This window comes from Ruditapes philippinarum, unplaced genomic scaffold (genome assembly GCF_026571515.1).
Source record: "Ruditapes philippinarum isolate M1 unplaced genomic scaffold, ASM2657151v2 ctg4807_1_1_1_1, whole genome shotgun sequence".
In the NCBI taxonomy this organism is placed as follows: Eukaryota; Metazoa; Mollusca; class Bivalvia; order Venerida; family Veneridae; genus Ruditapes; species Ruditapes philippinarum.
In genome coordinates, this window is record NW_026852392.1 from 89071 (window position 1) to 104225 (window position 15155).

General features: G+C 29.1%; 2 protein-coding genes across 2 annotated transcripts in view; one reads left to right on the plus strand and one right to left on the minus strand.

Annotated features, from left to right (window-relative positions):
* LOC132758874 (uncharacterized) overlaps positions 1-3083 on the plus strand; it is a 51054-nt gene extending 47971 nt beyond the window's left edge. The window contains exon 6 of the mRNA XM_060750584.1: positions 1321-3083. The gene's annotated coding sequence lies outside the window, so the exon portion shown is untranslated. The remainder of the gene's footprint in view (positions 1-1320) is intronic.
* The window catches only part of LOC132758865 (uncharacterized), a 139312-nt gene that overhangs the window by 66147 nt on the left and 58010 nt on the right, over positions 1-15155 (minus strand). The gene's annotated exons all lie outside the window — the stretch shown is intronic.

Below are 15155 nucleotides of genomic sequence, written 5' to 3' on the forward strand. Positions count from 1 at the left end.
CTTTTGAAGAGTTATTGCCCTTGACTAAGTAAAAATGTGCTATTTTCAACTTGTTTGGCACATAGCTCAAGAAGTATTTGACCTAGGGTCATGAAACTTTACAGGAATGTTGCTCGGGAAGTGAAGTTGTGCATGTGATGTTTCGCTTGTGAATTTATTCTGTTTGGTCAGAGTTATGGCCCTTGACTTAGTAAAAATGGCAATTTCCAATTACCTGCGTACTTCAAATTTATTTGACCTAGAGTCATGAAATTTAACAGGAATGTTAATAACATGTTTATTTGTGCACCTGGTGTTTTGCTTATGGGTTGATTCTGCTTTGTCAGAGTTATTGCCCTTGACTTAGTTAAACTTGCCATTTTCAACTTGTGTTGCGGAAGCTCAAACAATATTTGACCTAGAGTCATGAAACTTTATAGGAATGTTGGTCAGCATGTGTACAAATTGTGCAAAAGGGGATTCGGTTGTGGATTTATACAGTATTTCTAGAGTTATTGCCCTTGAATTAGTAAAACACATGCAATTTTCAACTAATGTCATGTATATCTCAAAAAGTATTTGGCCTAGTCATGAAACTTTACAGAAATGATGGTCGGCATATGTATTTGTGCATCTGGGGGTTGGATTGTGCATTTATCAGTATTTGTAGAGTAATTGCCCTTGACTTAGTAAAAACCATTCATATGTGTACTTTGAGTGCTTGAGTTAGAATCAGCAGCCAACTTGACAGGAATGATGATCAACATCATTGTGAAGCTGTTGCATGTTGATGTTTTTCAGTTTTGTTAGAGATTATGCCCTTGACTTAGAATAAATTATAGACAACTTGTTATGCATAGCTCAAAAAGTATGTGACCTGTAGTCCTGAAAGTGTACAAGAATATTGGTCAGCATGTGTAGTTATGCACCTTGGGGTTTGCTTGTGGATTTATTCAGTATTTGTAGAGGTTTTGTCTTTGACTTAGTAAAAGAGTTTTTTCAGTTAACAACTTGTGTCACTTGTAGCCCCCAAAAAAAATGACTTTAAGTCAGTAGATTGACAAGACAGTGGGGTGTGGGGCCACCCATTTTCCTATGGACACATTTCCAGTTTTCAGATTGTTTCAACTATTTTTTACGTAAAAAATATGAAATCATAAGAACTAAAACAAACGCCAAACAAATAATGATAAGCATAAGGTGACTGATATGGATTGCATTTCAGGTATATAACCCAGCATTGTTATGATTAAAAAATAACATAAAAATGAACATTGGGAAAACGTAAATTGCGAGTTTAAAGAACCATTAAAATCATGTTGATACTTTTTGTATTTTCAGAAATCCGGGAGGAACAAGGATCACATTTACGGGAAACTTGGGTCGCTCAAGGTGTAAACAATGGCTTCCATTTTCCACTAAACATAGAACAAAACGTATCTTTAGTAACTCAAACGGAAGTAGGATAAGAGCAACTACAGTAACGTTGTATATTTGTATGATATTGGAATCTTGATTTAACAAAATAGTGAATCATGTTCAGGAATGACACTGATCCTGCAGTGCTGTTGCAATCCTGTCAGCAATTTATTACTTTTAACATGTCTATCATTGAGGAACTAAATATGCAAAGAATTCTAGTCATAGTGATAATGCTTAGTGTTCGAACTTGTTTGAACCACAACTCTTCAGCATAGAATCTTAATATTAGACATTCATTGGCCATATAAATCACGACCCATAGCATAAAATCTAGTAACGCTAAATGTGACCACATGACTTTCTGGAATTGTGTGAGCAGTTGATATCCATTACCATTACTTCCATTAAAGTGACATTATGTCCATCCAAGGGTATAAAGTGATTGAACAGGTGAATATTAAAATAAGTTTTCTTTTTACCATAACTCCTTTTAATTTAATAATTTACTTCCCATAAATAATAAATAATGCACAGATCCAAATAAATTTCTTCATATATCTATTAGAATTTACCTATAACGCTCAGTTTATAAAAAGTTTGGGGCAGTCTTTTTATATTTTAGGCAGATTTATAATTTTATCCTGAACGTTTTCCAATATCAACTCTTGGTCAAACACCATTTTAACAATCAATCTTTTGAAATATAAAGTCAAATCAGCTCAACTTGACTATGAAAATATGAGCATAATGTCACTTTAAATAAAACATTATTGCGTGATGATATTCATTACCATTTTAGATGGTAATTTGCATCTTTCATACTCAGGGAAAACGATATCTTTGACAATGATTATGTAAACAAATTGTTGTTGTTGTGACTCAGTGACTTTGTTTGTTTGCTTCTTAGTACCATGTTAAGTTTTTGCTTCGGTTTTTATACATTTATGCATATTTTATTACCTTATAGGAACTGTATAAAATACATTTTAGATGGTAATTTGAATATTATAGACTTGAAATTGCATATCAATGTTTTTAATTGTATCAGATGATATAGTTTATGCATGGACACATTTTACCATATATTATAATTTTGAGTCTTGTGAGTCTATCAAAGCAATGATCATATAAATATTCTCAAAATTTAAAGGCTACTATAACTGCATGCTATATAAGACAATGATTTTTGAATAGGTTAGATTGACTAACTATATGTTTATATGGGAAGTACAGATATGTTTTATTTTATCAAGCTGTGCCTCCAGGTTCAAGAAAATCAAACTTGAGAAAAAAATGTACCAATGTTTAATTTTTTTAAATAAATTCAAGTAGTGATTTATGTGTAATGCACAATTTATGACTGATTTTTAGTATTTATCACCTTATTACTTATATGGCATGTTCTGGTCTCCTTTTGGTAAAGTCTGTGGATTTTATGTGCCGCTTGCAATGTGTTAATTACTTTCTTTGTTCCCTACAAAATATTTTACTTTTAAATAGATTTTCAAAATTTCATGAAAATATGAAGGCATGCTGCTTTAAGAGGCATTATTGTCTTTTGTATAATTTAAGAGTTTTTGCCCTTTGAAATTTTTCATTTACTTAACATTGTCAGGATCATCACTCAAAATGTATTTGCGGTGTCAACTTTAGACTTCATATATGGATTAAATCTTTTTTTTTAAGAAAAGAACATAATGATTAACCATAACACTTTTTGTATATTTTTAGCCCTGTGTAGGTAAAATGTTTATTTTTATAAAATACATTAATATTCTCTGTAGGTAAATGTGCCAAACAATGTTTATCAAGTAAATGATTATATAAAGTTAAAGGAACTCCACTGAAGTAGTAATATATTAAGAAATAAAATTAAAATCATATTTCTGTGCTAGTCATAGCCTAATTTAAGCAAACAGGGTTTCAACTCTTTTGAATTTTTGGGGTTTTTTTCACCATTGGAATTATTATTTTTGAAAAACGGAGTGAGCAAATGATCTAGAATTTAGAACTCAAGTAATTGGTGTAGATCTACATGTAATAAAACTTTAGTCACAAAAAATTATTTTCAGTCTTGTCAAATCAAAACACCTCAGTGTAGTCCTTTTTACAATGTAAATAAGTTAAAAATATCAATGTTTCTGTAAGTTAATTATGAATAATGTTGAACATAAAATGTGTAAAAATGTCCTTAGTCACAAGGTCCATTTGTAGAGTATGCAAATTGTTCAGTTTTTAATGTATTTCATTAGCATATATTGAAGTGCTTTATGTATATAAACACGCTAGTTATGAAATAGTATTATCTGTGTTAGAGTATCAAGTGTGAGAATGAATTAAATATTTGTATTAATTAATTGAACAGTCTCGTTTTATCTCTTTGTGAATCTTTTTTGTAACTTGTATCATCTGCTACAATATTTACAAACATACATCTCATGATAATGACCATGGTTCTATAAAATTCCATATATGTTACATTTATTTTCTTGCCAGTTAAATCTCTTTGAATTAACAGCATAATTGTGGCATTTTTCCTCCAGTTGTCTCCCATTGATGCATTCCGACTGTTGTTTATGTTATAACTAGATGTTGATAATTAATGCCTCAGAAATTCTATAACTATCTAAAGAACTTTATTTTTGTGTCGCCGCTATTGAGTAGTGACAACATATAGAGATCACTTCGTTGTTGTCTGTCTATCCGTCTGTCCGTCACAAAACTTGTCCGGACTACTTCTCAATAGCTACTGGTGCAATTTCATCTTAACTTTACAGGAATGATCATTTCTAAGCATAGTTGTGCATATTGTTGGCATTTTTTGGTTCAATGATTATTGTCAGAGTTATGGCCCTTCATGTCTCCTTATAGCAATACAACTAATGCAATTTCAATGAAACTTTACAGGATTTATCTGTTACTCAAGTTCTTGCGCATTTTACACTGGTTTTTCGGTTGAATGATTTTTGGTTGACTTCGTGTCCTCGAATAAAAAAGATGTTGATACAGTCTGTCCGGACTACATCTCTTAAAACAATAATGTTATTCAGTAAAACTTTACAGGATTGATCAGTACTTGTGCACTTTACAACGTTTTCCAATTGAGTGATTTTAGAGTTATGGCCCTTGGGTGTAAATCGCTTTTTGTCCTGTTAATGATTTTTGTGTTTACAGTAGCTGCAACTTGCAATTGGCTACCATGAGGCGACACATATGATCACTGACCGCTCATGTTCGTATCCTGTTACTATTTTCAAAATATTCTCATCTGCCATATAAGTATCATCTTTTCCTCTGTTGATAATTGGTGAAATTATAGTGAATTTGTATTTTATGTGGAAGTTAAAATACTATTTTGTTAACATTTTTCTTTACGACGCATTACAGGGAGTTCAGTGTTATTTAACACCTAACATGTTCTAAATATATCATTATTACATCATTTAAGACATGTTTGAATTTTATAAAGAATTAGAAAAATATTAAGATCATTATGGATTTCTTAGGCATAACATGACTTTAATGGTAAACATGTGTTTAAATCTCCAACTATAATAGGACAAATCCACGTTTAACGGTTTCCAGAATATTTCCTTTTCATCTGAACACAAATTATTCCAAACAATATTAAGAGGATATTTTTTCGTTTGAGTGAAACAAAACATGATAAAATGTCACATATTTTCACGAAAAACGAAAAAATAACCTTTTTATTTAATTTCATTATTATAGAAAAACAGTTACGAACCCCATTGCTTGCTTCGCAACAGCAACTGTACAGCGCGCTGTTATATATTATTGCGTCTTGTTTTGCACGTGATATTTGGCGCTACATTGTGACGTCACATAAACAACTCTTTAAAAGTCTGTACACTTTTTATAACTGAATTAAAGATATTGGTGTTCGAATTTATTTACTTAGACCATTTTCTATCATTCTACATAGTTTTCAAAACTCAACAAAAAGTTGTTTTGTATTTCTCAGATTTTTCAAACAAAATGGCGAAAGAAGTCCCTTAAAATAAATATGAGTTTCGACTCCGCACACTTTCATATTTATATTTCATATTTATTTTTAAAAAATATAAAACATATTTGTCTGATATAGCACCATATTTCATGGGTAAAATTAAATAATTAAATATTGTCATTCACATTTTTTGTTTCATGTATCTTATCACTGTGGAATGGTGATAAATATTATTGAAAATTATTGAAGTTTTCAGTTAACCTGAAATTTTGAGGGGCGTCCGTGGCCGAGTGGTTAAGGTCGTTGACTTCAAACCACTTGAGGTCTTCCTCCACCAGTAAAGCTGGAACGTCGCGATATGACCTATACTGTGTCGATGTGACGTAAAACCCAAAACAAACAAAACAAAAAGAAATCAATTTGTGGTAACATATTTTATTCATTTTATTTTAATATATTGATAGATGCATTAATTTTATACACATAACTTCAAATGTGTATATTTATTATAACACTATTCTAAGTAATACAGACAATACAGACCAAATAGTTTCCGAGTGATAACTAAAGAACCCTTAGACCTAGTTACTTCAAAACTTGGTATGATGTTTGAGAATGACCAGTAGATGACCCCTATTGAAGTGTCAAGGAGTCAAAGGTCAAGGTCACATTGACCTTGTAGGTAAAAACGGTTTCCGATCAATAACTAAAGAACGCTTAAGCCTAAGAACTTCAAACTTTGTATGATGATTGGTCATAATCAGTAGATGACCCCTTTTGATTTTGGGGTTAAGGTCACATTAACCTTGTAGGTAAAAACGGTTTCCGATCAATAACTGAAGAATGCTTAGGCATAGGAACTTTAAGCTTGGTATGATGATTGCTCATGACCAGCAGATGATCCGTATTGATTTCTGAGTTAAGAGGTCAAAGGTCAAGGCACATTGACCTTGTAAAAACCTGGTAAAAACGATTTCTGAGCAAAAACTGAATAACGCTTTGGCCAAGTAACTTACAACTTGGTATGATGATTTCTAATGACCTTGTAGGTAAAAACGGTTTCCGATCAATAACTAAAGGACGCTTAAGCCTAAGAACTTCAAACTTTGTATGATGATTGGTCATGACCAGCAAATGACCCCTTTTGATTTTGGGGCCAAGGGGTCATAGATCAAGGTTATATTGACTTTGTAGGTAAAAACGGTTACAGATCAATAACTAAAGAACTCTTAGGCCTATGAACTTAAATCATGGTATGATGATTGTTCATGACCAGCAGATGACCTCTATTGATTTGAGGGTCAAAGGTTAAGGTCACATTGACCTTGTAGATAAAAACAGTTTCTGATTAATAACTAAAGAACGTTTAGGCCTAGGAATTTCAAACTTTGTATGATGATTGCTCATGACCAGTAGATGACCCCTATTGATTTTGGGGTCAAAGGTCAACGTCATATTTATCTTCTTTGTAAAAAAAAGGTTGACAATCATTAACTTGACAACCCATGAGCTGTTGGCCCCCAAACTTCGTAGGTGCACATGACTGTACAATTTGATGACCCTTATTGATTTTTAGCTCGACTATACGAAGTATTTGGAGAGCTGTCCTACTCGCCCCGGCGTCCGCGTCCGCGTCCAGATTTTAGATTAAAGTTTTGGTGCAGTAAAATATTTTTCACTATAACTTTTTCATTTCTTAAGGTATCAACTTCAAACCTCAAATATATGTTCCTTATCATCAACCACATCTTATGTGACAAGGTTCATAACTCTAGCACCAATATTTTCAGATTTATCTCCCCTTGAACTTAGAATTTTCCTTAAAAATACTATTTTTGACTGTTACTTCTTTATTCATCTTAAGGGATTAACCTCATACTTCAAATATATTTACGTTATCATCATCCCCATCTTATGTGACAAGGTTCATAACTCTAGCACCAATATTTTCAGATTTATCTCCCCTTGAACTTAGAATTTTCCTTAAAAATACTATTTTTGACTGTTTCTTCTTTATTTCTTAAGGGATCAACCTCATACTTCAAATATATGTACCTTATCATCATCCCCATCTTATGTGACAAGGTTCATAACTCTAGCACCAATATTTTCAGATTTATCTCCCCTTGAACTTAGAATTTTTCTCAAAAAATACTATTTTTTACTGTTTCTTCTTTATTTCTTAAGGGATCAACCTCATACTTCAAATATATTTACGTTATCATCATCCCCATCTTATGTGACAAGGTTCATAACTCTAGCACCAATATTTTCAGATTTATCTCCCCTTGAACTTAGAATTTTCCATAAAAAATATTATTTTTTATTGTTACTTATTTATTTCTAAAGGGATCAACCTCATACTTCAAATATATTTACGTTATCATCATCCACATCTTATGTGACAAGGTTCATAACTCTAGCACCAATATTGCAAGAATTATCTCTCCATAAACTTAGATTTTTTTACTAGAAAAATGTTATTTTTTATTATAACTTTTTTATTTTTAAAGGTATCTACCTCAAACTTCTAATACTTATTCCTTATCATCAATTACATTTTATGTGAAAATGTTCATAACTCTTGAAGCAATATTTACAGATTTATCTGTCTTTGAACTTAGGATTTTCTTTAAGAAATATAATCACTTCTTTACTTTTTGAGGTATCTACTTCAAACTTCAAATATATATTAATTATCATTACACAAATGTTGTGTGACAAGGTCCATAACTCTAGCATGACTATTTCTAGAATTCTTCCCCTTGATCTTGGAATTAATGTTAACAAATGTTGTTTTTTTTCTATAACTTAATATATTATAAATTATACATAATGGATTTTTCTTTCATTGTTTTCATTCAGTTTTGTCCTCCTTACTGCGTCCAGTATTTTATTAGTCGAGCTTCGCTGTCTCCTGTGACAGCTCTTGTTGGATGAAGGAGTCAAAGCTCAAGGTGATATTAACCTTGTAGGTGAAAACGGTTTCCTATCAATAACTTGACAAGCCCATAGCTGCTGGCCCTTAAACTTTGTAGGTGCATTGTTCTTGGCCATTAGATGACCCTTAGACGGTTTCTGACCAATAACTCAACAACTCAAGTTGCCTTGGTTGATACTTTTATATTAAACTAAAAATGCTTTTCATATACAAATTTGCAGGTCTTATGTAATATAACAACTTGGCTGTCATTAATAAGGCCTACATGATTAATAAAATTTATGCATATATTATTTGGTAAGATTTGTAATAACTTAAATAGCTGCACACAACCTATGCGGTCACAATTTCTTATCAAGTTTGCTCATATTAATTTGATTGGCACCTTTTAGGGGCCGCTAAAGCTAAATATAGAGATACCTTTAAACGTCTCCTTCTACAGAACTAATTGATGGATGATCACCAAATTTTGTCTGTAGCATTCTTAGGTAGTTTTTTTATCAAGTTTGCTCATATTAATTTGATTGGCCCTTTTAAGGAACCACTTAAGTTAAAAATAGAAAACCCTTTGAACATCATTTCCTACTGAAATAATTGATAGATGATCACCATACTTTGTCTGTAGCATTTTTAGGTAGTCTTTTATCAAGTTTGCTCATATTAATTTGATTGGAACCTTTTAGGGGCCACTAAAGCTAAAATAGAAGTACATTTAAACGTCTCCTTTTTCAGAACTAATGGATGGATGATCACCAAAATTTGTTTGTAGCAATCTTAGGTAGTCTTTTATCAAGTTTACTCATATTAATTTGATTGGCCCCTTTTAGAGGCCACTAAAGCTAAAAATAGAAAAACCTTTTAACATTATTTCTTACTGAAATAATTGTAGGATGATCACGAAACTTTGTCTGTAGCATTCTTACTAATCTTAGGTAGTCTTTTATCAAGTTTGCTCGTATTAACTTGATTGGCCCGTTTAAGCTTACGCTTAAAGATCCTGTAACACAATTTTTTCATGGTTTTATTTTTAAAAAATCCAAATTTTTTTTGAAAAAATTTAATTCCCAATAACTTTTTTAAAAAAACCCCAATTAAAAAATTTAAAATAAAAGGGGGAATTAAAATTTTTTTTTTAAAAAAAAGGGTCTTTTTCCAATTAAAATAAACTTTTTTTATAAAAAAATTGGGGGGTCTTTTATAAACCTTAATTCTTTTTTTTGGGGGTTTTATAAATTCATATTTTAAAAAAAAATTTTTTTTTAAATTCCAAAAATTTTCCTATATTTGGGGGAAGCAAAAAATTTTTTTGGGGGGGCCCAAAACCCCCTTTCTGATATGGGGTTTTTTTTTTGGTCAAATTGTTAAAATTTTTTCCCAAGGAAACCCCTTTCCCCAGCAGCCATTTTTCCCTTTTGGAAAAAGAGAAAACTTTAAATTTTCACAGGTGGGTTCCTTTTTTTTAAAAAATATTTTTTTTTGGGATTTTCTTGTCAAAATTGTAAAAAAAATTTATAACACGGGGGTTCTAAAAAAAAAATTTTTTCCCTTCCACACAAAAGGAAAAAAATTAAAACTTTTAATTTTTCCCCCCCCCTTTTCCTTTTTAAATTAAATAAATTTGGTTTTAATAAAAAATTTTTTAAAAAAAAAATTTTTTAACAAAAAAAAAAAAAAGGGGGGGAATTGAAAATTTTTTAAGGAAAAAAAAAAAATTTGGGGTTTGGAAAAAAAATTTTACTAATAAAATAAAAATTTTTAAAAAAAAAATTACAAAACAAAAATTTTTTAATTTTTTTTTTTTAAAAAAATTCATAACTGAGAAAAAAAATTAATGCAATTAAATATTTAAAAATAAAAAAAGGGAAAACTGGTGGGGGTTTAAAAATGCATCCTTTAAATAACTTTCTGAAAACTTAAAAATTTTATAAAAAAATTTCGAAAAAAAAAACCCCTTAATTGAAACTTTTTCAAAAATTTTTAAAAAATCCAAAACAAAAATAATTTTCAACCTAATCCCTTTTGTAAAATCCTTAAAAATTCTTTTTTCAATTCCTCAACGTTATATTTCCCTTAAACGTTAATTATTAGGAAACCAAATTTTCTTCTCAAAAGAAATTTTTTTTTCAAAAAAAATTTTTATTTAAATTAAAAAAAATTTTAATTTAAAAAAACCCAAATTTTGTATTTCCCAAATTAAAATAATTTTTTAAAAAAAAACCTAAATTGTTTCAAAAAAAAACCAATTAAAAAAACTTTTTTTTTTTATTTAAACAACAAATAATTTTTAAATTTTTAATATTTGAAATTATTAAAAAAATTGGGTTAAAAATTCCCCTTTTTTTAAAATTACCTAACATTTTAAATTTTGGATTTAAATTTTCCCTTTTAATAATTTTATAATTTTTTTTCCTTTTAGTTTTAAAATTTTTTTGTTTAAAAGCAAAATTTTAAAAATTGGGTTAGATTTAAACCCGTTAAAATTTAAGCTCCCAAATTAAAAAAAAAAAAAAAAAAAAATTTTAAAAATTTTAAAAAAAAAATTTTTTTTTTTTTTTAAAATAAAAAAAATAAAACGGAAATTTCCCCTTTTTAAAAAACTTTAAAACCCTTTAAAAAAAAATAAAACAATTTTTGGTAAATTTAAAATAACCAAAATTCTTTTTTTTCCCTTAATACTTTTTAAAAAAAAGGGGGCTCAAAAAAAACAACGAAAAAAATTAAAAAAAAAAAAAATTTTTTTTAAAACCCAATTTTAAATTAAAATATAAAAAAAAAAAAGGGGGTTTTTAAATTTAAAAAATTAAAAATTTTTAAAAAAAAAAGGGGGGGTTTAAAATTCAAAAATTTTAAAAAACTAAGTTAAAAAAGGGGGGCTAAACCCAAAAAAAAAAATTTTTTTAAAAAACAAAAAAGGGTCTTTTTAAAAAAAAATTAAATTTGGTTTTGAATAAACCCGGGGGCCTTTGAATAAAAAAAAGAAAACTAAATATTTAAAAACAGGGGGTTTAAATTAAAAAAATGAAAAAATTTTTTTTTAAAAAAATTTAATCAAAACATGTAAAATCTAAGAAACCAAAATGGGGTTTAAATTTCCCCAACGTCCCAATGTATATGTTCCCTGGGGTCCAAAATATAAAAAACAATTAAAGTAAAACCCGCATTTTTCCTTTGAAATAAAACAAATGTAAAAAAATTTAAACAAAAAGGGGGTTCTAAAAAACACATTACTCTATATATAACAAGAATGGGCTTGAAATCCAACTGTTTTATATAAAAAAAAGTGGGTTTTTTAAAATAAAATTAAATAATTAAAAAAAGGAATTGGGGTTTTACATAACACAAACATTGATAAAAACAAAAGGGGACTCTTATTAACAACGAAAATTTACTTAGTTTACAAATGGGGAAAAACCCCCAAAAATACTAACACATTGATAATACACAGTGGCGGTCTCTATCTTTTGTTTTAAATACAGACATTATTAAAAATAGCTTCATTAATTTAAAAATATTTGGAAATATGGTTTTTGTTTATTTTTTAAATCACTACACATTATTCATTTTAAAAAAATAGCATACAAATATTTTATATTTGAGAAATGTTTTTGTTTTTAAATACAATTGAAGCAGAATACATCATTCAAAAATAAGTTCATTTACTTTAAAACTTTTTTATAACAAGACCTGTTGCTAGGACAACGCGTTTAGTGATTCTCAGTGATTGATAGTAAAACAAGCGCCTGGATTGTAGAATTCTTTTAAGTTCAAAAAAGGTTTTAATTATATTAAAGTCCATGTAAAAGTTATGGGCCTACGACAGTGACGTTCAATTTTATGCTTCCAAATAAATGTGTGAAGTTTCAACTCATTCCCTTATGAAGATTTTTAGATACTTGTACACGCAAACACTTTTTATAAAGTGTGGTGACTACAACAGTTCTTTCTATTTATCGACAAGTTGACCTAACATGCACCTGTGCTTTTTAATTATTCTCAGGTTAATTTGACATTGAACTGCCAAAAGACTTATCATTTAAGATAACAACATACGAATCACTGTTACTTTTGATATTGTATAATCATACATTCAATTAAGCTTTTTTTTATCATTTTCAGGCAGTCAGTGATTGGCTTGGATAGTATACAAATACATGACGGCGCCAATTTTATATATTTTTTTAGGTTTAAAAGTGGTTTCTAATGATTTATTTTCATTCAAAAAACAACAACAAAATGACGGCAAGACTGCCTGTAGGGTTATTCAGATGGTATTTAAGCTATGTAAAAAATGAGTAAAAAGTAATATTTTTTTATATGGAAAAGTTGGACAAAACAAAAAACAATAAAGTAAGCTGATAATACACCTGACTGGAAATATTCCACAAGCCCCAATTTGTTCACGCTAGGGGAAGCTTGCTTTTGTCGGGGTCAGTGTTGAAATTTTTACTCGGACGAATCAGTTGATTGTTTCCTCGTTGTCTTCTGTTAGGAAAAAAAGCGAATATGTAAACATTTGAAATGATTTTTTTTTATAAATATAAAAAGGCAGATTTTGGAAAAAGTTATATAAAACATTTTAAAAATTTTTTTAAAAAAAGAAGTTTAAATTTTGCAAAAGTTTAATAATAATTATTTTTTTTTACTTATCTTAAAAATATTGGGCCTTTTGTCATTACAACTTTTTATAATTTTGGGTTTCCCCATTTCGAATATACAATAATCGAAGCAATGTAAAACATTAATAAAAATTGCGTTGATTTAGTTTGAATGAATTAAATTTATTTTGAAAAAGAGAAAAAAAGAAACTCTTAAAAAAAGCTCAACACGACAAATTGAAATGTTGAGGCTCGGTTTGATTTAGCCTGTTCATGGACGGGCTTTAAAAAAAAATACCCCTTTCCGCCCCCTAGCACCGGTTTAACAGAAATTTAACTTAAAATGAATGGTACAATTTGAATTTTGAAAACCCCTCCCCACAAAATTTCAAAAATGGGATGATCATGGGGAAACCCTTTATGCGGGGACGGAAGTGCCCTAAACATAAAAAGCCATGGGGGCCCCAAAATAAAAATGCGTGTCCCTAAACAGAAAAAAATGGCGGAAACTAAATGAAAAAAAAGAAAGGGGGAGAGTTTGAAGCTGCAAACCAGTAAGAAAATAAAAAGACAAATTAAAAAAAACAGGCCCCTTTCTATCCCAAATGTGTTTCAAAAGTATTAAAAAGAAAGAAAATGAAACCCCAAACAAGAAATAGCCAATGAAAAACTAAATTAACACAAGCAAATTCAAATTTCATAATGGTAAATAATTTTGTAAACCCGTTTTAAGGGAAAACTTCCCACACGGAAAATAAAATGAAGATGGCCCCCAATAAAAAATGTGTTAAAACCCGGCATGGCGGATAAAAAAGAAAGGGGGAAAAAATTAATTTGGGGAAAAGAAAAAGGTGGGGAAAAAAAAGGGTTTTATAAGGACCGGAACAAGAAAACGGTAATTAAAACAAAAGGATTCAAATTTTTATCTTTGAAAAGAAATTTTAGCAAAATATTTTATGCTACCCAAACCCTGTTAAAGTTAACAAGGATGTTTTTTTTTTAAATTTAAAAAATTTTTTTTCTCATTTAAATTTGTTAAACTTTCTGCTTTTTTCTTGCCTGTTGTCCGTTCAGATCCCCTTGGAAAATGTTAATAGATTTTATAAATTCAAAAATCATGAAATTTAATTTACTTCAAAACCCAAAAATCCGCAAAAAAGCGGTCCCCAATTGTCATATTCAAAAACCCCTATCGTTATTTCACATTTTTTGTTTTTTTTCTTCAATTGAGCAATTTGAGACAAACCCGTTAACTCTCTAACAGTTTTGTTACGAGTCTGTTTGGTGTTGTTTTAGTTATATCCTTTCATAACCATAATTTATTTTAAAAAAATAAAATTATTTTTTTAAACGGTTTTTAATTTGTGTCTTTATCATTTCATATACAATGGTTAACACACGAAAAACAATTTTATATTTATGATAAAGGGAGATTTTTGAAAAAGACAGTTTTAAACTTTATAGTGTGATAACAATGCCAAATTTTTCGTCTAAAATTTCAAAAATATCACTGGGCATTTTTAAACATTTTTTTTAAAAAACTTTTAATTTCTGTTTTAATTCAGTATAAACTTCGTTAATTGGAAGTCTGGGTTTTTACTGATTTTAAAAAGGAAATTCTATTCACCCAATTTTTAAAAATCCAGAAAAAAACAGAAATTGTTTTTTTAAATGAAGTCCAAAAATTTCATTGAAATTGAGCAATTTCCCTTTTTTTCAAAAGATTTGACCTGTAATTTTTGCCAACAAAGTTTTAGCAAAAGATTTTTCGATTTAAAAAAAAAAATCTTCTAAAAATTAAAAAAACTGAAATCTTTTATAACTCAGCGTATGTTTAAAAATTTAAAAAATTTTAAAAAAATTTTCCAGGATTTGGGTTTAAAAATTGTTTATGGAACTTAAAATTAAAAAAAAGATTTATTTTTTAAATTTTAAAAAACTTTTTTGATAAAATTTAAAAATTTCTTTTTTTTTGGAGGGATAAAGTCACTTTAATCATTGACAAAAAATTGTCAAAACATGGATTGTCAATTGCAAACACTTACATGCAAGAACCGACTGAAATCCTGCGTTATGCTCAACTGATACCCTGTTTGTAGAATAGTTTGATCTGATGTCTTCATACACGTCATTAATGTCTGGACCACTCACAAGTGCTCCTGTAAGTTCAAATGGATTTCTACCTGGGACGTTATAAATAGACCAATCACAATACTCCATAAAATCTGGGCAAGAGCTGAAAGTATAA